The sequence below is a fragment of the Astatotilapia calliptera genome, chromosome 18 (genome assembly GCF_900246225.1).
Source record: "Astatotilapia calliptera chromosome 18, fAstCal1.2, whole genome shotgun sequence".
Lineage (NCBI taxonomy): Eukaryota > Metazoa > Chordata > Actinopteri > Cichliformes > Cichlidae > Astatotilapia > Astatotilapia calliptera.
Window position 1 is genome coordinate 18,854,406 of NC_039319.1, and position 24,713 is coordinate 18,879,118.

At 38.9% G+C, this 24,713-nt stretch overlaps 1 protein-coding gene across 4 annotated transcripts in view; it reads left to right on the forward strand.

The window, feature by feature from the left end:
- tnr (tenascin R (restrictin, janusin)) overlaps positions 1–24,713 on the forward strand; it is a 209,678-nt gene that overhangs the window by 89,974 nt on the left and 94,991 nt on the right. For 2 of the 4 annotated variants that reach the window (XM_026149493.1, XM_026149492.1), the window contains exon 1: positions 12,027–12,073. The exons of 1 other annotated variant lie outside the window; for it this stretch is intronic. The gene's annotated coding sequence lies outside the window, so the exon portion shown is untranslated. Of the gene's footprint in view, positions 1–12,020; positions 12,074–24,713 lie in introns of those variants that run through there. One more of the 4 variants, XM_026149494.1, reaches the window with a different exon arrangement.

The following is a 24,713-nucleotide window of genomic DNA, read 5'->3' on the forward strand; positions in this document are numbered from 1 at the left end:
TTTCACCTGCACAGAAGGTGTCTGAGTTGGTGTGACAACTTAAATGACCAGCTTTTTGACCCTTGTCTGCAACCTAGTGATATAAAAGCACTTTAGATCAGAGAGCCTGTGTAGATGCACAAAGAAAAGAGTAGGAAAAAAATGTAGTGTACACCCATTCTGTTGGGAGTGAAAAGCTAATAAAGGGCTAGCTTTTATGTTTTAGGCAGTTTTAAACTTTTGCAGCCTAGTATGTCTTGTGCCACAGTTTGCCAGACAGCCAATCAGCAGCTTAAACTAAAGCCTTTGTTTCTCTTTTAGAGAAATTTGGGAGTAATAAACAGCATTAACTGACTCATTGCACTCATATAAATGGTATCAGTGAAGGAAAAAATGACCACATTTCACCAAATCGGGGGCTTCATTGGCATACTTGCTACTAGTTGTCTCCAGATTTGATTTTAAAGCATTATTGACTTCTTTCAAAGTCCTGAGAGGTTACTCCTAAAGTGATTTATAAGATCTTTCATTGCCCTTTTTCTTCGCTCTGTGAAATCCTCACACACGCCGTGCTTTGCTGTTCCAGGGTCCACATTGTTAAATGAAGGTGCATTTGCACTCGGGAGCAGTGTTGGTCAAGTTACTTGAAAAAAGTAATCAGTAACTAATTACCGATTACTCCCCCAAAAAAGTAATCCTGTTACTTTACTGATTACTTATTTTCAAAAGTAATTAATTACTTAGTTACTTAGTTACTTTTTAAAAACACGATTTACAACCTGAATAGGTGATAAAGCGATAGACCTTTCAGCCCAATTCTACTTTTTCTGCATAATCCATCATACAAAATGTAATCAAATGGAAAAGTCTCTTTTTAAAACTTGTTTTATTAGTTTTAACCTTTTAACTTTATGCATCAAGCAAAAATTAAATTATATGCACCATTCTCTTGTGGGGATAGGTTAATTGGATAATCCAAATTGCCACTAGGTGTGAATGTGCGAGTGAATGTGAGTGTGAATGGTTGTCTGTCCCTATGTGTTAGCCCTGCGACAGACTGGCGACCTGTCCAGGGTGTACCCCGCCTCTCGCCCTATGATAGCTGGGATAGGCTCCAGCGCCCCCCGCGACCCCGAAAAGGATAAGCGGAAGCGAATGGATGGATGGATGGATTTAAACTTATTTTCTGCACATTCCAGCACATAAAATATATTTTTTGTGTGTGTGTTTACACTCACTCTTTCAAATAGATGCAAGTAAAACACAGCAGAAAATAAATAACATCAAAGACTAGCGGTCCTGTTGCTCTATTTTCACCTGTACAACAGGAGGGGCATAGGCGGAGGTTTACCCTGGTGCAGGTGTGCCGCAGCGGTCAGTGGAAGAATCCGCGAGTTTCTCTGTGAATTTCCCATTACGTCATAGCGCACTCGGTGTTTGCTTGGAAGTTAAGGGGTTTTTTTCGCTTTAAAAAGAAGTTTTCTTCCCACGCACAACGGACGCTAATGTTTTTGTCACTTTTTATGGAATCAAACTCAAAATAAGGTCAGTACTTCCACGCTTTAAACACTGCACGCTCATACTCTCTCCCGCACTCGATATATGATGCACTGTTGATCTGCACACAGCTGTTGTCACAAACGTCGCACTCGCTTACGTCACTGTCATGAGACATTTTTGCAAAAAAATCACGGTTTTAGTAACGCAGTAACGCAGCATTCCTACGGGAAAGCAACGGTAATCTAATTACCGTTTTTGCAATAGTAATCCCTTACTTTACTCGTTACCTGAAAAAAGTAATCAGATTACAGTAACGTGTTACTTGTAACGTGTTACTGTCCATCTCTGCTCGGGAGCTATTGGACTTTGTATTGATGTATCCCTGGAAATAAGACCTGAAAAACTATTTTTCATTGTTCAAATCACTTAAATATGTGAAAATGTCAGTTGTTAAATATTTCAAATATTATGTAAACTATAATAGTTTCTGTATTTATATGGCTCTGGTATTACTGTACATCATTACATGTGTGCTTTCTGGTATTGATCTTCACTTGATGGATTTTACTTTGTATCCTGCAGTGTTAAAATATTTATGGGCTTTATTTTTTTTTCCTAATTAACATTCAGTTTTGCGCATAGCCTGTGGGTTCATAAGATTGTCTTAACTTTTTCTTTGGCTTCCTCATCACCTTTTATCACTTTCTTCACTTACAGGATTTCTACTCCTGTCCATCTCTATGGGATTGATTACCATGACGATTAACAGTGTTATGTGAAGGCCGAGTGATCTAAAAAGATAACATCTACTGCCTTTTGTATATGAAGGTCTGCCTGTAGGTCTATGCGTGCTTCTGTAGTACGGCCAATGTTTGCTTCAGCAATAAAAAGTCTACAAATCAATGTGAGCACCCCTGCGTCACAAACTGGCTGAATGCTTGTGATAGATTCTTAAAAACATTTGCACGCACAGATGTATGTGCATGCATGCACCCACCCACACATACATACACATACACACTTAATTGGAATGTGTCGTTAGTGCAAGTACAATTTGTGAGGAAAAATAAAACACAGTGGCTCAAACTACTGTAATCATGCTGATTGCACAACATTGAAGTATTCGCTTAATTTCCAATTTTCCACTAAATGTTCACATCATAAACTTGTTCGGCCTTGCAGTTTCTTTGTTGTTGTTTTTTCATTAGTGTGGGTTATTGAAATAAAATTATGGCCAGCATGAAAATATAAGAAATGCAGAAGGGGAAGAGGTTTTGCTTTCTAACAACATTATCTTTTTTCAACTTTTAAATCGGTCAGTGGAGACCTTTGCTCAGACTCTGTGGTTAATTTATTTGGTCTGAAAAGCGAAGCCATAAGCCTAGTTTTCCCAACAAGTTAATGAACCGTGCCTTTGACAGGATTTCTATCATCTTCTCAGTTGAATCCCATGTTTATTGATCAATTTAGAGAAGTAAATAGTCACAGCAATCACTTAATTGAATATACAGTGGCTCAGCTCTGAAAGTCCAAACATTTCTTCAGCTTTTTTCAAAGTAACTTGGCTGTAATACACCCAGCCTGTGAAATGAACAGAACAAGTAAAAACCATTTGTGTCAATTAGTTTAAAAAATTGGGTAATAAGTTCCTTTTTATTGAACACAGTAGGCTTAAGGCCTCAGTCACACACACTAGAGGCCAGTTGGTAACCCCTTAGCAAGCATCCGTGGTAGTAAAAAAATATGTATCCGGTTGCTAGAGGTTGTTGGCTGTCACTATTGGTAGCAAAGAAGTATATGGTGCTACACCAAAAAAAAAGATGATGTTTGTTGTTTTGATTGCTTTAGTTTACAAGGAAGACACAGATCTGTCCTAAAATAGTCAGCTGGTCACATTAAAATTAGCATCTTTTGAAACACATCGGTTGCAGTGATAAGGCAAAGGTTTTACTTTACTTCCTGAAAGATGCAAGTTTAATTACCACTTGGTGAGCAGTTGGCAACCATTTCAAGACAAGTTAGCATTTTCTATGCAAGCTACAGTGACTGTACCTAGCAACTGAAGCAATCACAAGGAGGTTTTGGATGCAGCAACCAGGTTTACCTAGCAACTACTAGCAGCCTCTGGCAACCACTCGCCAGTCAGATAGGGAATTCATTGAAAGTTGGTGGGCAGTCACGGATTGGTCTCTGTGACAGATACCTAAGACTGAGGATCAAAATTTTGCTTGATGCCACTAACATTATTACATTACATACTTTATTAACATGATTGCAGTCATCTTGTGGGCGTAGTCATTTCCTGCTCTGCAAAGATAAAACTCATTTTCACCTGTCGTGACTCTGAATGTCTCACTAACAGTCTTGGCTTAATTATTTCAGTTACATGCTGGAGAAATTCCTAAATGAATTTGTGCTTTTTGAAATGTCCAGGTTAAATCATTTGCCGTTTTTTTTTTTTTTTTTGGGGGGGGGGTTGGAAGAAAGACCTCTTGTGATTTGTGAGATTTTCTTAATTAAATCCCTGTCTATCATGTAAATATAAAACTTTGAAATTTTAAGAAATTAATATTCATATTTAATGAACTGTTATTATAATATTTCATCATGCATAAGACCACTGTATTGCAGTTGTTGTTGTTTTAAAAAAAAACATCATTCTCTTAAATAGTAACTTGAAATAAAACAGTCTGATAGTCAACACGTTGTCTTTTCATTTTTTGCTGTGTTGCACAAAATAAATAAAAACAATTTTCAAACTCATAACATCCAGTAAGAAACCTGTTTGATGACATGTTAAACGATTCTTATTTTCTTGAGGAAAAAGATGGTCCAAAACCCATTTTTCATTGGTGAAAAGGGGGCAAAGAAAGGTTTTGGTGTGGCAGGTGATGAATGGTTAGTAGGAGGGAATCCATCTGCTGCATCAACACAACGGAAATGGGATCGTCCACTGATAAAAGATTGCACAGTGAGAGACGAGCCTGATTCACACCAGACCTAAACTCACTGTAGAGTACAGTAGTGTGTGTGTGTGTGTGTGTGTGTGTGTGTGCATGAGAGAGATGGACAGAGGATGTCTTTCAGTCTGTCTTTCTCTTTGTCTCTTTGTTTCTTCTCTACCATGCTGTCTCACTCTCTCTGTCTTTCTCTCTCAAACTCTCTCTCACACACACACACACACACACACACACACACACACACACACACACACACTCTCTCTCACAAACACACACACTCTCACACACATATAAGAGAGAAATTCACCAGTGGCTGTGTGCCATCCTGACTAAATACCAACTATCTATCATCTGAGATATTTCATACTTTCTCAATTCAATAAGCCAATATGATTTATGTAGTGGCTGGGGTGGCTTTGGTATAGAATTATGTTGAGGTTTAGGACTATAGACAGTAATATACATTAAGTTCTTCATGTTTTAAATTTAAGTGCATATTAAAAAATGCCTGAAAGGTAGATTTTTTTAATCTAAATCCGTATTCTGTATAAACTTTAAAACTGCTTGAGGTATTTTTAGTGAATCAGTATGGATTTTAATCTTGCATGGAAAATATTGCAGAGACACACACATAAGTCTTTATCTAGTATTTAAAGCCACACAAGCCACACAGGCATAGCGTTGCAGGCCAGTGCAACACCCTGGTTACCACTGGTTGCTAGGGAAAAATGTATATTCCCCCACTGATTTGCAAATCATTTGCCTGAGGTTGCTGGCTTTCACCAGGTGAAATCGATCACAAAGAGGTGACCTGCACTAAAAACCTTGTTGTGATTGCTTTGGTTGCGGTCACCCATTGTTTGCCTGAAAGACTTTACTCTCCGAGCTGTAGAGAAACTTGAAAAAGTGCATCAAAAACCAGGACTGCTGACCATTTGGCTTCAGGGGAAACATTGTGCAATACCGTTGCAGCGATGAGGATTTCAAAAATGGTCTCCATTTCCATTTTGAATAAGAATAATATAAACGAATTTTCACAGTTTTTCTGTCAGTTGGCGAGTACTTCACAAGTGTTTGCAGACAACTCATCAAGTCCATGCAAACTACTGGTGACAAAAGGAATATGCTAGCGACCAAAGCAATGGTAAGGAAGTTTTCATTGCAGCACTCTATACCGCTTTGTGACTATTTCATGGAAGATTGAGAGCTAATTGCTACAATTTGTGTACTTTGCATATGTGCGGTATTCTGCTGCATCTCAGAACGTGAAGCATTAATGGCTATGGGAAGTGTCTGTGCAGTTGGTCCGCAGTGCGATTACTGTGTTCACATCTGCACAAATGAACCACACCAATGGAAATTAAATGGAGATGAACACTGCAGGTGTGAAAACAACCTTGGATATTAAAACTTCAAGCCTCCTGGGAAAATACACTGGCAGTGGACCGCAGAGAGTGTGAAGGAGTGGGTAATTTACAGTGTTCCTTATTTTTCATAAATCAGAGGTAAATGAGTCTTTTTCTGGATAAATCAAACTTGTTAATGCAATCGTAAAAGTATTTGAACTCTTTGAGAAGTATGCAGTTTTGGGGTTTTTCCTTTGGCAATTGCACTCAGCCAAAGTTAAAACCGTTTGTCCCAAAAGTTCCAAGATGCAAACAAATTCAGCTCCACGCAGCTGCCGTGCACATTAAATAAAATGTTGCATGCAGTATTCTTGCCATATGTGCATCTACGCAGAGTGCCTTTATTGGCAATGTTTTTTCAACTTTAATTGTATTAAAGGCATTGCTTACAAGAATGGACATAAAATAAGAGCAGATGGGAGCTGTGATACAAGTCAGCAAACACAAATCCTTTTGATCTACGCCTCCGCACCAAGCTTCACGAATTCACAAAATCAGCAAACTATAATTTCCATTCCCATTTTCACTTCATAAGAGTTGTACAACCCGATCAGTAATCTGTTCTCCCCAACTTTTTTTCTTAGACTTGCTGCTATTGTTTGGTGAGGCTGAAACCAAGACGGGGGGAATGCAAATTATTTATTATACACATTCATTTCTGTTGTCTTACATTGTTTATTTATGCTCGGATTTTTTGCAATAACAGCATTTTTCACTGGCTGCTGGCCCAGCGAATAAACTGCGGGAACATGATGTGATTTACATTCAAAAGCATTCCTCTGTGTTGCTCTCACAACTACAAAGCAGTCTGAGGAAGGAAACAGGACCATCTGTAACTTTCTTCTCTCTCAGTGGGACAGCGTACAGCAGCAACACAAAAAGCCTGTCTATATTTGCGCGCATGGATGATAATGCAAAGGTTTTGAGATGTTTGTGTTTTTTCTGAGTGGATTACTGAAGAGTATGAGCATGAGTTTGTGTATATGTATCTGTGCAAAAACTTTTTTCTTTAGGCAAAACACTTCTGGTCTGTCAAGACTTTCTTGGTGGTTTTTCTCTGTAGGTACTGCTGTGGAAAGGAAATGTTCATTTCACTAATGCTGTGAAATGGGCTGAAAAGAGCCTTTCACTGACTCATGCAACTTTTCTCCATTTAGACAACATTGTCTGCTCAAGCTGGATAAACAATACTGCACAAAGTAGTCGCTGGAAATGTAGCAGATTCATGTAACAGAGATAACTAGATATTGTCTTCTTTACCACACATACTGATTTCTTTTACTTTTCTACAGTACACCTCCATTTTCAACTGTTTATGCTAGTCGCGGTTATTGGGTCCTCAAGCTGGCTGTCTCAGCAAAAATGATTACCTGCTGAAGGCTGGTCAGGTCATCTTTTTTTATTATTAGTTATCTGTAACCCCAGACTTTCACGTAGCTTCCTCTACAGCAGCACAGGACCTTATACCACATTTTCCACACATGCTGTAGTTCTCCCAAGACCTATAAATAAGCCTTGATTTTTTTTAGTGCAATCATTGTTTCATTGTTGCACTTTTGATTTGCAATCACACACTGTGGTTTCTTTTGTTTGTTTGTTTGGTTTCTTTTACTGAACTGCAGCAAATTGAAAGAGGCGTGTACTGAAAAGAAAAACAAAGTGGTAATTTAAAGAAAAAAAATATATATATATATATATATGTAACAACTATGTTTGGCCCCGGTCAACCATCAGTTGGTTGTTAGGGAAAAATGTGTATTCCCTGACTGGTTGGTGAGTGGTTGCAGGAGGTTGCTGTCACTACGTGTAATTGGTTGCAAAAAGGTATATGATATCATCGAGATTGCAAATCAACTGCTTACAGTTTTGTTATTTTATTGTAATACCTATACTAATTTAAATAAATATTACCTCTGGCTTATTCCCCCCATATGAGAATAATGAAAAAAGACTAAAACTAATGATGAAACTAATAAAAATTTAAATAAAAAAAGAATAACAAATAATAAAGACAGAACAGAAATGAGCAAACCCAAAAACTGATTTGAAAGTTGGCATGTGTTTGCTGACATTTGGGAGTAACACTATAGGTTGCTGCAGTATCTGCTAGCGACTAAATCAAAACCAAGGAGATTTTTTGTGCATAACCCTGTTTGCAACTAATTTCACCCAACGACAGCAGCCATTCACCAACAATGGCATAGGCTATGCATTTACAGAAATCATAGGTAATTTGATTGGCAGGAGGTTGCCTGAGGTCACTGAACGGTATCTAGACAGTCTAGGCAAAGTCATGTGTCAAGTGTTTCTTCCAGTGGCAAAAAACATTATAAAGAGGAGTTAAGGGTAGGTGGTAGGGTCCACCACTCATCTGGAACCGATGACTCTTCTGCTTTCTTATTTCCCTTTTAGTTAAATATTTTTTCTTGTTACCTCAGCCATTTTTCATTCTGCTGTATCCTGTTTTTCAGCTCATGATCTTGGCTTGAGTCATTTCTAGCAGCAGTGAACAAAACTGTTCTAATAAACCTGCTGCAAACGGCAGACCAGTGACCAAATGGTGGAGAGATAGCGATGCATTCAGCTGCTAAAGACAGAGACATTTTTTTCACATGTATGAGTGAAGATTATAGAAGATGTTTTTACAAAACACCAGAAAATATTACTCTGAATTCCTTTTTACTAAATAAATACGGTTAATGTGTTAGCACATGATTGCTTATCAGCCCAGCAGAGGCTTCATCCTGCATACAAAGTAGCAAACACATAATAAATTTCATATTGTTATATATATATATATATATATATATATATATATATATATATATATATATATATATATATATATATATATATATATATATTTGAAAATAATATTGCAGAACTGTAAACAGTGACTTTGCATGTTTATTTCCCTCATGAAGAGCACAGATGGAGATGAATATCTCTCCCGCCTGTAATGTTTGAAGAACTAACAGAGGAGTCTAGTTCTTTTGTTTACTTAATCAACCTTCTTTGCTGGAATAAGCCAAAGTGAAAATGACACCAATTTCAGAGAATTTGCAACCGCTCTAATCTGAAAGGAGCTACGTCCAGCAGAGCATGCTATTTTGTGTCTCGGAGGGTGAGTGAGACACCCGCTAGAGCAAAGAGGGCTTGGATTTTGTGTCTTGTGTGGGTGCATGTGTATGTATTTGAGTGACTATGCCTCAGGAGGTTTGTTGCAACAAAAAAAACTCAATAGTACAACAAACAAGGAAAGCAAACAAGTCCTTTTTCTGTTTTCCTTGTTGATACATAGCTTTGATATTGGCCGTTCTTTTCTCAGCAAGGGGATGTGTACATACTAGAGATGGCACGATACCACTTTTTTATGTCCGATACCGATACCGATATCATAAATTTGGATATCTGCCGATACCGATATGAATCCGATATAGTGTTTTTTAATCAACAAAACTGTTTTTTAAATATCTTGCTGCATTTTGTATAAGTTCATACTCAAGTTTAAAACAACAACTACACTAAAGCTATTCTGTTATACCTGTATGCAAAAAAAAATATTTCATAGTTCAGCAATACTGATCAATCTAATAAACTTACAGTTTTTTACAGACGCTAGGACACATTTCCCAATACTTAGGTCACTTTTGCAAAACTCTTCACACAATCCTCCTAACTGACCGTCAGCTTGGCAAAGCAGTTCATTTCACATTCAAAATGCACTACAACTACCAAAACACTTCATTCAGGTCTCAAATAAACTCATTCTTCCAGAACACTAGCAAAGGTTGACAGCCGACAAACACACTTTGTCACCCACAAAACAATGACCTAAAAAACACCAACAACATGTAGCATTACACAGTGTTTTCTTGTGTAAAACAAGGACACATCTCTGTTTATAATTTCAATATATGTTACTGGAATGAATCAGACATCATGCAGAATTCGTTAATATTTGTTTATGTATTTTTATTTTTTTGCACTAAGTAATCCCAAAATACAAGAATTTGTATACACACCATCCACTGATACACATACAATAGTAATGCTAATCTACTCGGTCTTCTCCATTTGGCCACATCACATCTTATGTCATCTAGGGCAACACACCTAGGAAAGAATCTTCTGGCTGCCAGAATTGAAGGAGTTGAAAAATTGAAGGAGTAACACCTGTGTAGATGTTCATCTACAATGAGAATAAGCTGTGGCTGGTTAAACTGCATTTTTAGATTTAAAATAGGTTTCAATAAAATATTGCTGTTGGATTTTGCTGTCTTTTCAAGTTTTGCATTGTGTTATTGTTTTGGCCATAAGTTTAACAGTTTTGAAAACAGTATGTAAGCACATGCAAAATGTCCTGTACGTACAAAGATTTTTGGCAGTTGTTGTGTCTGAGTGAGAAGATGATTCATGAAATTTGAGAGATGTAGTCATTGAATGCATTTTGTGCCAAAACAATGATAACTGGTCCTCAGTTTAGCCCACATAGACTTCTGTTGTGCTCACTGTGTGAGGAGTTTTGCAAACGTGACCTAAGTATTGAGAAATGTGTCCTAGCGTCTGTAAAAAACTGTAAACCTGCACCATCCTCCCTATTCTGGTATTTTAAAGAGTACTTAGTGTAAATATTAAGCAACCTAACTAATAGGGTTCCAACTCCCAGCAACAACATAAATAAATAAAAAATAGGGAACCACCCCTCACACTCCACCTCATGATGCTTAATCGACGTAATCAACCTTAATTTGATGCAGTGTGAAAAAAAATGCACAGAAATCAATTATTTTTCAAGAAATATTAAATAGATTCAACATCTTTCTTCAACAAAATTGCAGACTGCACAGATGGTACCTTCCCAAAGGAAAAAGTACTATAGCTTACTAGGGTATATATATTATACTTAATAGTTACTATATACAGTAATGGACTTCTATTCATTTTGCATCAAATTAAAACTTTGGGTGTCAGATAATTATTTATTAAAAGCTAGACATTTTAAATGAGAATAAGAAAGAAAAGTATGTCTTTGTGCCCCCTTTTCCCTGTTAACGCCCTATCGGCCCCCCTGGCTAAACTTTGCTAGATCCGCCCCTGCACAGTTACAGCCGTCAGCTACGTAGAAAAAGATCCTCGAGTAGAAAGTAATATTAAATACATTCTAACAACAGCTGATCAAGCTTAAACGTGCTGCTGTTGTTCAGCCGCTGGTTTCCTCTTTCTGGTGCGAAGTGGGCCAAAAGCAAACTAGAGACACGGACTCCCGACAGAAAAGCCGATCAGCTGATCATTAAGCAGTTTCATGATTGAAGTAGCAGCAAGAAGAAGCAGTCGCTCCATATATCGCTTGTTAAGCTTAATGCAGGAATGCTTTACAAACATTCAGAGATGGACTTACACACTTGCTTTACTTCTCTCGGGATAACTTTGTCGGAGATGAAATGCCGGGTTGCTAGCGAAGGTCCAAATGCTATCCAGACCACCACAGGTCCCGCATGCCACAGCCGCTCTATCACGTGATGCATACTGCTCCGATGTGCTAACGTTCTGAGGTGAGTTACGGTGTGTGGCAAGTTTTGTGAGGTGCTTTCGTGATATTTAATGGATCGGATTACATTTTTTATTTTTCTCCGATATCCGATCCAGTAATTTAGGTCAGTATCGGACCGATACCGATACGTAATATCGGATCGGTCCATCTCTAGTACATACATACCTGTGTGAGCTTTTGTTTGTATGTTTATAGGTTTTTTTTGTGTGTGTGTGTGTGTGTGTGTGTCTTCAGTATCATTGCAATGTCCCACTGTTACTCTGCCATTATAAATGAGGCATAATAGACAGGACTTATTTGTCAGTGAATATATGTGTTGACTTTTACTGCTAATTTAGTATATATAGACACAGACAATCTACAAGAGACAGAGATGACTTAAGAAGGCTGAACTGCACGTCTTTACCTGTGGTTTGCATACATCTCAGTTCGTTATGTAGTACGTGGGTGTAATAAACACCTCTGCAGTGTTAGCAGTGCTAATGCCTGTGCATCTTTACCACTGAGCAATTTGCATTTCAAATCATCTCCAGAGAGCGCTGTAACTCTTAAGTCCGGGATAAAGCGATTCAAATGTGGAATTGCTCTAATGCTAATTTAATGTTCCACTCTCTTGGACAGGTGCAGAGTCAGGGGGAGATTGGCTACAAGAGAACAAAGTCCTCACGGAGAAGGTACCGTCCGCATACACAAACATAGGCGCTCACCTACGTGTCGAGACACATTAATGAACATCCATATTTTTCCCTCTGGCTATAGTGTAATGTTCAATTTAATGGTCTAATGTTCCTTAATGACTGCTTTATGTGCATGGACTTATTGTGAATCTATCAACCTGAAGCACATCTAATCAGACAATTAGCCCTCATCTTGGGCTAATTTCCATGTATGTATTCATCACCATTAGTGGCTTTCTAATAGAAACACAAATGAATTGTCAGCTTTCTCTCACATAGTGCACACACACACCTATACAAACACACACACACACACACACACACACACACACACACACACACACACACACACACACACACACACACACACACACACACACAAAAAACTCGCTTTCACTCCTTAATGAGGACATCAAATTGACATAATGCTTTCACTAGGCTAACCCTAAGCCCTCCCCTAATTTGATCCCCACAAGTGACTGTTGGTACCCACAAATATAGGACCTTTTTTTGGTCATCACAAAGATTATACAAATACACACACACACACACACACACAACCCCGTTCAGCTATCTTAGCGAGGACCTTCATTAACACAATGCTTTCCCTAGCCCCTTACCCTTACCCTAACCATTAAAAATGAATGCCTAACCCTAACCCTAGGAGCCTTAAAGGAGAAAACTGGATGATCCAGCAGCCACTAGGACCACGCAATAAAAACTTCAGCAAAAGAGAACTAAATCAAACTCTCTCTTATACCTAACCATAACCTAATTGCAACCCTGACACTAAAACCACACTTTGAGCCTCAAAAATGGCTTTAAATGCCTTCAAATTTGTGAAGACCGGGTTGTGTGTCCTCGCAAGTGACTGTTGGTTCTCACAAGTATAGTAGAATGCAGGTTTCAGTCCTCACAAAGATAGCTAGACAGGAACACACACACACACACACACACACACACACACACATACAGTGTTGCATACAAATGATCCATATTCTTTACAAACACAGAAAGCTAGCGATCATCAAACCAAGATAAAAACATAGACCATCTGATCTTTCGGTATTAACCCCCATGTATAGTCCAGAGTTTCTAATTGCTCCCATTCAGGCATGAAAAGGTTCTGACAGAAAGTCATCTATTGCAAACATGCATGAGAGAGCATGCAATCAGCTGTTAATGTTCTTCTGCCTGCAGATTGCTGAGATGTCGGCATTGTGATTTGTTCAGTCAGGTGTCTGTTATTTATTTAGCTTCAGTGTCAGTTTCAGGTTAATTGCTGTATCCTAAATAACAAATGTACACAAGTAATACATTCAGATCAAGTATCTCTAAGCTTGTATTAGTTAGTTATACAGTGCTTTACTTCTCTATCGGAGCATTTAAAGTGCTTTGTACTGCAAGCGTCATTCACCCAATCACACACACACACACACACACACACACACACACACACACACACACACACACACACACACACACACACGGTACTTTCAACATCTTCATTCAATTCAATTAAATATTCAGTTAAATTTCATTTACACAGCGCAAAATCACAAGAACAGTTGCCTCAAAGCGCTTTATATTGTGAGGTAAAGACGCTACAATAATCCAAAGAAAACAGAGAAACCCCCAACAATCATATGAATCCTATGAGCAACCACTTTGGCGATAGTGGGAACAAAAAACTCCCTTTTAACAGAGAGAAACCTCCAGCAGAACCAGGCTCAGGGAGGGGCAGCCATCTGCCCTGACTGGTTGGGATGAAGGGAGGAAGACATTCTGTGCCTTTAAGCATTTTGCCTAATATTCATGCACACACTCACACTCTGATGGTAACTTTCAGTAGCTTGCCCAAGGATACTTCGACATATAGACTGGAGAAGCCGCAGCCATGATCTGTGGGCTGTAGCGCATAGCTGTTCTGCGCTAGTACAGCAATTCTCCAGGTTAATTCCATTAAGACTCCAACATGCTAAGCAGTTTCTTTACACTGTTCCATCTCCTTACAGCTGATTTAAACTTCTTGGGCAAATCTGTGTACAGAGACTACGATGTAATCTACCCAAGTGGATGACGTTGATGCCAGTGTTTATGTTCATGTATAGACCTCATCTTTGAAGGATTGCAAAGAGTGTTGATTTAAATTGACAGAGAGAGACACAGCACTTCTTTTTTCACTCTTCAATAAACATTTTTCCAGTCTAGAAGGAATATACAGTTCATACACATGGCAGTAAACTTAAATTAGTATCCGTAATTTAATATAATATTATAAATAGATGTTTCTTCAGGTACGAGGCATTACTGCCTTATTGATGATATGTAAGTTTGAGTCGCACTCTCTGATTTGGGAATATGATGCACTGCTCTGTGTAATTACACATGGGTTAAACAGCTTTAGCATCTTTATCTCTTAATTAAATTTTCAGCCCTGGGACAAAATAGGAACACAACCTACACTGCTTATACACTGAACTGGGGAGAATCTTGCACAGATTTTAATTTTAGGCAGTGATTATCAGGAATGTAGCAGGTGTCCGTAGGATTGGTCTTGAGTGCCAGTACTTCAAACAGAATTTTTTTTTTCCCGGATAATAAAGTAAATCTATTAGTTGCATAAACAGGATTATGATTAGGACCAGTTTCAGTTTACACACCATGCATAATATTTTTTCTGGCAGTCCTTACAGCAGTGATTGTTGTGTGCATATTAATCACTTCAACATAATTTAATTTCATCTTACATTTTAACTGCAGGTTAATAAAGTGTTCAGTATTTTCACAAGTTACTTCTGTATGGAGCCACATTAATTACATTATTAATTGTGTTACATAGAAGAAAAAAGTATATTTTTGCAGTGTGAAATTATTGTGTGAAATTATTTTTACTTGCAATGTTGGTCTTGTGGTTTTAACATTTATGTGAACCTTTTGATTGTGACTGAGAATCAGGACAGACAGCAGTCTTTCAGCTGGAGATTTAAATGTTTCTGACTTTGTCATCAATTGGATAGAAGAATGGACTGAAATGCAGACACAAGAACAATATGAAGTAAATATCACGAAGTCTATGTGGTTCCTTAGTGGTGTGCTGTTTATTCTGGCAGCTGTTTGTTCTCTGTCTCTTGGTTCTAGTTTTACTTATCCTGTGTCATTGTCTTGATTATATGAAAACAGCAGTTGAACATTGTGGAAGTCTTTATTGATGTGTCTTTAATGTCTTCTTTTGTCCGCTTTTATAAATCGGTGCGTGGGGAGGCTCGGCTAATTTGGGTAGCACAGAAGTAAGAGAAGACCTTTTCTGCCTGCCTAGATATATAGACCTCCTCTTTGAAGGCCTGCAAAAAGTATTGGTTTGAATTGACAGGGATACACACCACTTCTCTTGAATAAGCACTATTTCAGTCTAGAAATAATCAGATCAACATACATGTGTCAGTATAATTAAATCATTGTTTCAATTTCAGGATGTTTCTTTTTTTAATGGATGTTTCTTCAGGCTTTACCGCCTTATTGATGATATGCAGTTTCCATCTTTCATTATGTGTATGTTTAAATAGCCTGTTTTCTTTTTTTTGGTTTTCTGTGGTTGTTTCCTTTTCTTTTTTTGAACGTAGTTATTATTTTTTCATTGTGGGTTGGTAATATGTAGTTTTCATTTTTTACATTTTTTGAAATGCTTTTTTTTGTTTTTAATCCTGTTAAATCAGGGAATTGGAGGAAGGAAAGTAACAAGACACAGCTGAAACTAATCTGGATAATGACAGGGGAGGAAGTACAACTAAATGTAAAACACAGGAGACAAATGATTACCAAAATAAAACCGTTAATAATTTCAATCGGAACTGAGACACTGAACATGTGTGCTTAACAGGAGGGAAAACACACAGGGAGGAAGTAGAAGGAAACACAGAGGAAAGTAATTAACTCATTAGGTACAAAGTGTAACTAGAATTAAAATACAACCAGGACTGGAGACCCTGGAAAACTAGAGAAATGAGAATAAAAAAATAAACTATAAATGAAACTAAGAGCAAAGCAGTCAGCCAGACAGCATCTAATAGTAAGCGTGAATTTAACCTCCAAGAAACTCTAGTCGATCACAATAGACTATAATGTTGTTGAGACTGACACAAATGAACACATCAGAATGCAGATGTATATCCTTGATTTGTTTTATATAGTTTAAAATTGAAGGGAACCAGGGAAAACTCGCCATGGATAGCTTCTTTATCATCGTAATGGAACACTTGTAGAGGTTCGATAGCAGCAGAGAGAGAACAATTACTTGTAGCAAAACAGAGTAAAATGGAAGACAGGAGGTAAAACGATGATAGTGGAATAGCAATTGACAATTTTTGTTGCTGCTTTGTTTGCAACCTTTAGACTGATTAAACAGTTTGATTACTCCTGCAGTCATTAAATATGAGAAGAGGCAGCAGCAGCCATGATTTTGAATCAACTTAGCTAGCAAATATGTGGTCAAGCATGCAGAAACAAAATTTATTTCAGAGTGAGCCAGTTTATTCTGACTGAAGTGCTCTGATTGAGCTTATCCTCTGGGTATTGGTAGCATGTCGAGCAGCTACTGAGAGAGAGACAACGGATGAGAAGGCGATACAAGGGCTTGAATGGCAGGAGAATAACAAGTCGAAGCCCAGAGCATGAGAAACATATACACAGACAAAAAGGAGAGGGAAAATCAAAAGAGATGGAGAGAGGGATGGTAGACAAAGAGGAAGGCTAAGCAGAGTGGAGACGAGGTGAGAGTGACAGCAGTGGAAGCCTTTGATCTTAGGCTTCTAATCAATGGGGATTATGGTCTCTGTGCCTGTGTCAGTCCTAATTATTGCACCGGCACATAGAGACAGTGGGCATCCAGAAAAACAGCAGACAAATACAACCCCATCTTCCAAAAAGAGGCATTCTGCAAAGCTCCATATAGGTGAATATGATCAGACACATGAAGTGTTTGACAGGACACAGAAATCCAGCGTGGAGATGGATTCAGCATAGAAAGTTGATTCTGGTCATATTAAAATCGTCTCTGGAGACTGCACTGCCATTACTAGTCAAACCGGAGTGACTGTAATGTGCCAGCGGGGAGTGCATCTCCACTACGGGGAGTAAACATTGTGAATGCATGACATGGGAAATCACATGAAACATAACGTAACAGAAGACTGTAAACTGCAGCATAAGGATAGGCAGAGCCTGGAGAGCTACTTTTAAATCTTTGAATTCTTTCAGCTTCCAGTGACAGCAGATGGATTCCACTGACTGCATCTAGGGAGTTAAGATTTTACTGATGTTTTCCTGAGACACAGTCTGAAATATGATGGATTATGCATCTCGTCCCTAATGCTTTTCTCCTCTTTTGTATTTACACATAGCACTGTAAACTGCAAAACACTGTATACACAAGTATAATTCATAGTATCCAAGAATTTTTAGGGAATAGCCTAAAAATATTTAATGCACATTTAATACATAACATGCTATTTCATTGAGTCAGTGGGTTCCTGCAGAATTGCAGATCTGCATTAAATACTGGAAGACTATGTGTTAAATATGCTAAAGCATGAATGTGCTCACACTTGGCAGGTTTGGTTTGATTAAAGCATACTCTGGTGCAGTTGCTCTGTTAGAATGGCTCATTTGAGCAACTGCAGATGCTGCCATCCCAACTTTTGTGCTCATATTGCTTCAAATTTTGTGCACTTTCCATGAAATGTTGACAGCACAGATCAAAGTAATCTAAGGCTACGTTCACACTGCAGGTCTTAATGCTCAATTCCGATTTTTTGATCAAATCCGATTTTTTTGTCTGCTCGTTCACACTACAAATAAAATGCGACAGCAAATGCGCTCTAGGGTGAACGCTCAAAGCGGCCCGCATGCGCAAAAGAAGACGTCACACACAACGTGCTCTGTTTAGACCCAGAGCAAACTATATTGTTTGACTGATGGCCCTTAATATAAAGACTTCGGACTTCATGTTTCCCAAGTTTTGCTTTAAGTTATTTTGTTATTTACATAATAATGTAGATAACCTAATAATGATCCTTATTGCTGTTTTAGAGGAGCGGTGCTTCAAAGGATAGTTGCAGATTTCTGTCAGAATCTGCAGGTTATGCAGTACAAATAAAATGTTCACGTTTCTCCAACGTTGTCTTCCCAGCAGTTTCACCGGATGGCCAGGGAAACGTTCGTGATGTCTTCTCTGGCGCTGATAATTGGCGTCTGTCTTGTGTCAGTGACGTAAAAGACGGATTTAATGCGACATGACCATTCACACAGCAGTCGCTTTCTGAAACATCGGATATGTATCGGATTCAGTACCACATACGAAAGTGACCCAGATCGGATTTGAAAATATCGGATTTGTGCCGTTCACACTGTCATACCATGATCGGATATGGGTCGCATAGGGTCAAAAAAATTGGATTTGATGTGCTTTCGCCTGCAGTGTGAACGTAGCCTAAGCTGTTAAAGACATTTAAAGGCATCAAGCAAGCATGTGATGTTTTTTTTTATACCACAGAAACAGTGTTTAGAGGTGTGTATGCAAAGACAAAAGCGGTAGTTTGGAGCTGTGCTCCTTGAAACTGTTATAGCTGTGTCAACAGTACATCCAAATGTGTGATGCTGCATTCTGACATGGTAGCTAGGATGAAGAAAAGCATGAAGAAATGATTGAAGAAATGATTCTTGGCAAATGTCCGATGTAAGAGGAAAGCGAAGCGTGAAAGTCTTGACCTCCAGACCTGCATTCAACATCAGAGGAAACTGCTGAAGGATTTTCAAGAATCTGAACATTTTTACAGTAATACAAGAGTGCAGCTTTTAAAAAATGAATGAAGGCAAACCATGAAGTCGAAGAATACATGTTTTATGCTTTGGAAACACAGCAGAATGCTACCAACACTGATTTTTTCAGTCACTGGGCACTTTGATAAATGCAGTGTGCCACAATAAGCCAGAAGGCCCATCTTTGATCAAATTCCACTCCTTAGTGAGGCGCTACTCCAGTGTCAGCCCCTCAGCACACCATGACATGTTCACATGCAGCTTCAGCAGTCCATTTCATTTGCATGTTCTCCTCTTCAAACAGAAGACCACCCACTGCACTGTTTGCCCATCAAGAACCCCTATGTAAAATGATGCCCACCATTCAACCATCAGTCTCAAACAGAGGGTAAACAGCCAAAGGCTGATGTTAATGGAATACTCAGTTTGTTGTTGGTGCTACATGTGGCAATGTTGACCCAGAATGTTTTGAATCTTTAGGCTTTTTGGGATAATGCTTAAGCTTCTAAGCTCCCCTCTTTGGTTTTTAGTTAAGGTTGGATGAGGATCTGTTAGACTTTCTTTGACTTTCAAAAGTTTTATTTTTGATTAAGTTTCTGCTTTTGAAAAAACTAAACCTTTACTTTAGGTTTTGCAAAAGCTTCACTTGTTTTTGGCACCTTTTTAAACATGTCTCTTAGCATGTGGATTCTATATAACATACTATATATACATACATACCTCAGATGTGGCAGTTTTATTTTTTGCATAGAAATAACTAACATGAATATTTTAATCCTAATATCTATCATAGATAATTAATAAAACTAACCTAAACTATTAAAGTATGGTAAACATTTATTCCATAGTTTTTTGTTTTGGTTGGTTTTTTTTTTTTGGTTTTTTTTTAAAGAGCAGTACTGGCAGGCTAAGTGGAGTCTTGCTCTGGCAGTAGCTGAAACAAAAACTTGGGTGTGGGAGGAGTTCAGTGAGACGATGGATCAAGACCGTCAGATGGCCTTGAAGTAATTCTGGCAAAATGTTAAGAGACTGAGGAGGGGAATGCCAAGCTCTTCTAACACATTGTATAGTCCAGCTGGGGTGCTGCTCACTTCAACTGAGGATACATTTGGTTGGTTGAAGGAATACTTGGAGCATACTTTCAGTCCCACTTTCTTGTGTAGAAAAAGCAGAGTTGGGGAATGCCGGGGGAAGCTCCTCATCCATCATTGGGAATGAGGACAATGAGGTAGTTAAACAACTCCTCGGTGACAGGGTCCCTGAATTTCCAAAGACCTTGGATGTTATCATGCTATACTGGTTGACATGCCTCTGCGATGGCATGTGTTGATTTGGGACAGTGCCTCCAAATTGGCAAACTGAGGTGGTGGTTCCCAACTTTAAGGACATCTGAGGGTGTGCTCCAGTTATAGGAGGATCACACTCCTCAGCCTCCTTTGAAAGATCTACACAGAAGTACTGGAGAGGAGAGCCTATGTGTTAGTCAAACCTTGAAATCAAGAGAAACATTTTTTTTCTCCTTTGTGAAACACTGGACCAGCTCTGTCATCTCAAATATATTCATGCATACATTGGAGTTTGCCCAGTCAGTCTACCAAGTGTTTTGTGGACTTACAGAAGGCATTTCATCGCATCCCTCAGAGCATCCTTTGACGGGTGGTTTGGGAGTATGGAATGTCTGTCCCATAGTTTGCCTTTTCCAGTCAACTGCCATGAGAGCTTGCACTATATTGCTGGCAATGATTCAGACTTGTTCCTGGTGAGTGTTGGACTCTGGCAGCCCCCTTGTCACCAATTCTGTTCATAAATTATATAGACGGATTTTCTAGATTTTCCATCTTGGTGGGCGTAGGATATTGTCTCTGCCTTTTGCAGATGACATGATTCTTTTAGCTTCAGTGTGGTCTCCACCTCACATTGGAGTAGTTCACAGCTGCGTGTGAAGCAGTGGGTACCTTCAAGCCTGAGACCATGATTCTTAGCAGAAAAAAACAAGTGCACTCTCTGGGTTAGAGACAAAGTGCTCCCCCAAGTGGAGGAGTTTAAGTATATGAGTATCTTGCTCACAGGTGACTAGAAAGGAGAGTTGGAAATTGACAGACAGATTGGTGCAGTGTCTGCATTGACCCGAACACAATATTGGTCTGTTGTGGTGAAAAGAGAACCTAGCATAAAAGCGAATCTGTAAATTTACCTGTTGACCTACAATCCCTACCTTCACCAGTGGTCACAAGTTCTGGGTAATGACCAAAAGAATGAGATCATGAACACAAGCAACAGAAATGTGTTTTTTTCTGAAAGGTGGGTGGGCACAGCCTTAGAAATTTCTTCCAAGTTGGTTGCTGGTGTTTTCTTTATACAATCCACATGGTATAGCAATCTCTAAGCTCTTGGCTAGTACATACAACACAGTGAAAAAAAATTTAACCAATAACCCTACACACACTTTGGTTTGAAGCAAAATAGCAGTGGGAATTCAAAATTTAAAATAATGATTATTGTTAGGGCTGGGCGATATGACCCAAAATTCATATCTCGATATTTTTTAGCTGGATGGCGATATAAGATATATCTCGATATATTTTTTTAAAGCCATAAAGTAAGAACAAGAAGAGAGTTCTTAGTCAAAGCTGTGTCCCAGATGTCACACAGGCACTTTTATTAACATAGAGCAGATGTACATAAAATTTACTCAAAAATAAATTATGAGCATTTATTAAATAATAATGCTCCATAAATAAAAGAAAACAATGTTGTTTTTGTGCATAACAAAAAGCTCACAATTGTGCAGTCAAAATGTAAACTAAAAGATGCTGAGCATAGTAACAAAGACAGATTTCACAGCTGCTCTGTTCCCAACTTGTACTGCGTGACTGACAGCCTGGAGTTTGAAATCCGCTTCGCAACCACGTCTCTTAACAGGTGCCATTTATGGTCCTTATACACAGTAGGGTAATATTACGTTGAAGCACAGTACGTATCACTCCGCGAGGCTCAGCCGTAATGCTCCGACAATCCATCAAGCGGTGCAGCTCCGTAGCTTACCAAAGTCGTACTAAAACATTTTTGACAGATTGCTGAGCGCCGTGTTCCACATAAAATCGGTTCGCGGCCATCAAGCACAACCAGAATTCATACATAAGGCGCGCTGTCAACTTTTGAGAAAATGAAAGGATTTTAGTCCGTGCAGCACCTCTGGGCTGCATGGCGTTAGCGTGGTTAGCTCGTTAGCGTGGTTAGCTAGCTAACACATTGACGCCGTCCAGCCCCACGCACGGGGCGATGCGCAGTAACTCGTTAACGGAGATTTGCCGTGTCCATCTTGTCGCTTCCTGCAGGTGAAGCGATGGGGGAGGAGGGGGAGTTGTGTTCAGTGAAAGAGAGGCGAGGCCGAGTAACGTTGCGTAGAGACGGAAGTGGACGAAAGAGAGGCAAACTTGCGGCTCCACAAGTATAATTATAACGTAACATAGACTATATATAAAGGATATTGTCAGATCTTATATCGTATAAAAATATATCGATATTTTTTAAAAACTCGATATATCGCCCAGCTCTAATTATTGTGTTTCATATTTCTTTGAATCAATGTCAAATAACCCTGCAGAGAACTCTGCAGGGAAAGTGCTGCATATTTAAAACATAGTACACAAACCGGTGTGGTCTTGTGGTATCTTTTATGTAACTTTAAAACCGTTATATACAAATATTTATTTACAAACTATAAACATAGAAGATCGCAAGCATAGAGTGCTGTATTGGTAAAAATAGAAACATGTAAACAGTGTTGGGGAGTAACGGAATACATGTACCGCCGTTACGTATTTAAAATACTAAATATGAGTAACTGTATTCCGTTACAGTTACCGTTTAAAAAGGTGGTATTCAGAATACAGTTACTTTGTTGAAATAAATGGATTACACTGCGGTACTTTCCTGTTTAATTTTGTCGCGGGTCAGGACTGTTTGGGTTTTGTTTGACAGCTACGTTCTGTTGTTCCAGGCGGCAACGTTACGGTTGCCATGGTTACAGGGTGACGCTCTCTCTCTCTCTCTGCGACTGTGTGTTTCCTGGGTGAGAGAGCGCCTTTTCGTTGTTGTTGTTGTTGTGCTAAGCTAACGGGCAGAATGCTACAAGCATAGCTCTAAAGAATGTAGCTTCATGGGCAGTGTAGTCCATGTTGCAGGGAGAATGGACTGCCATACACGTTATGGGTCTGTGAGCGCGAGGAGGGAGAAAAAGGAGAGTGGAAAGGTACGAGTTGTCATCGAGGAAAAACGGGAGCTGGAAGCATGTAAATATGATAATAACCACTTCAGCCAAGAAGAGTGCCTGACGAGCCCAGTTGTAAGTAAGCTATTAAGACTCGACTGTACACCGTGTTCGTGTTTTCCTCCGAAAACAATAAGTTCCGTTGGAGCAGCCTTTCAACGCCTCTCTCTGTCTCTCGCAAGAAAAGTTGACCCACACAACAAAGTAAAGCTATTTTTCGGCTACGAGCCGACAGGGACCCCGCCGTATTAGTCAGAGGTCCCTTTACTACAGTTCGGAGTCGCGGACCTTCAGTAATAGTAATAAATCACACAGCAATAGTACATTCACGTTGTTGTAAAAAGCATGATAATATATTAAGCAATCCAAAGTATTCAGAATACGTTACTGTCATTGAGTAACGTAACGGAATACGTTACAGAATACATTTTGGGGCATGTGTTCTGTATTCTGTAATGGAATACATTTTAAAAGTAACCTTCCCAACACTGCATGTAAATTGCCTGGTGTTTATGTAGCACTTTTCTGCTCTTACTGAACACTGGGGAAGGAGAAATTAAATAAATTAAGATCATTACAGGTTTCATGCCAAAGGAATGTCAATTTACCTACTGTTCCTTAACTGGAGCTTTTTTCCTTTTGTAACTGTACCCTTACTTGTGAGATTTTATTCTATTTCTGCTTTTGCTGTGTTAAGACCAGGCTGGTAAAACACTTCGAGCAGTCTGTCACTGTGACAGGCTCTCTGCTAATGAAGTGGACCCTTGTGTCTTCTCCTCACCAGGCTATTCCTGGAACTCAAAGCATCACAATCTGATGCCCTGGAAAAGAGATGTAGCTGAGATGACCCGTTCAATCTGACCTTACCTTCCTCTATACTGAAGGCAACTTCAATTTGACCTTGTGTAAGCTCGATCAATACTGGATGTCTTAACAGTTTGTCCCTACCGCAGAAAAAAACTGACATTTCCTTTATTATATGATTGTGATTGTGATACCTGACTCTTCTTCGCTGTGATTTATAGTCATAATAAATGCCAGACAAACCCTATAAGTGGCAGCTTAATAACGATAATGATTTGCAAGCTTTGCTCTGTTTTTCTTTGTCTGTTTTATTTACATGAATTTATATCATTTCTAAATTGCAAAAGCACAAAAAATCAAAACAAAACACAGTTTGACTTGATCTCATCAGAAATGTCATTCAAAGACTTTTCTGCAGTTCTGATGAAGAAAGCTTGACAGTTCTTAGTCTTCTGTCTAGACCGTGAAATGACCAAATCAGTACTGCCTCAGGATCTCAAGCCACGGTTATACTCACAAGGACTTAAAAGCTCAGATACAGCTGGGCTCGAGTCCAAGGTGTGGCTTAAGGGTAATGAATACAATTTCTTCATTGTACTGGTAGCCAGTAAAGGCACGCAAGGTCCAGTTCTCAATAGGAGTAAGATTTCTGGCAATGAGATCGATGAGATTATTAACGAGGGGTAGGAATGAAGTCAATCCAGCAGCTTCTTTAAGCAATCCTTGGAGATTTATACCAGAAGA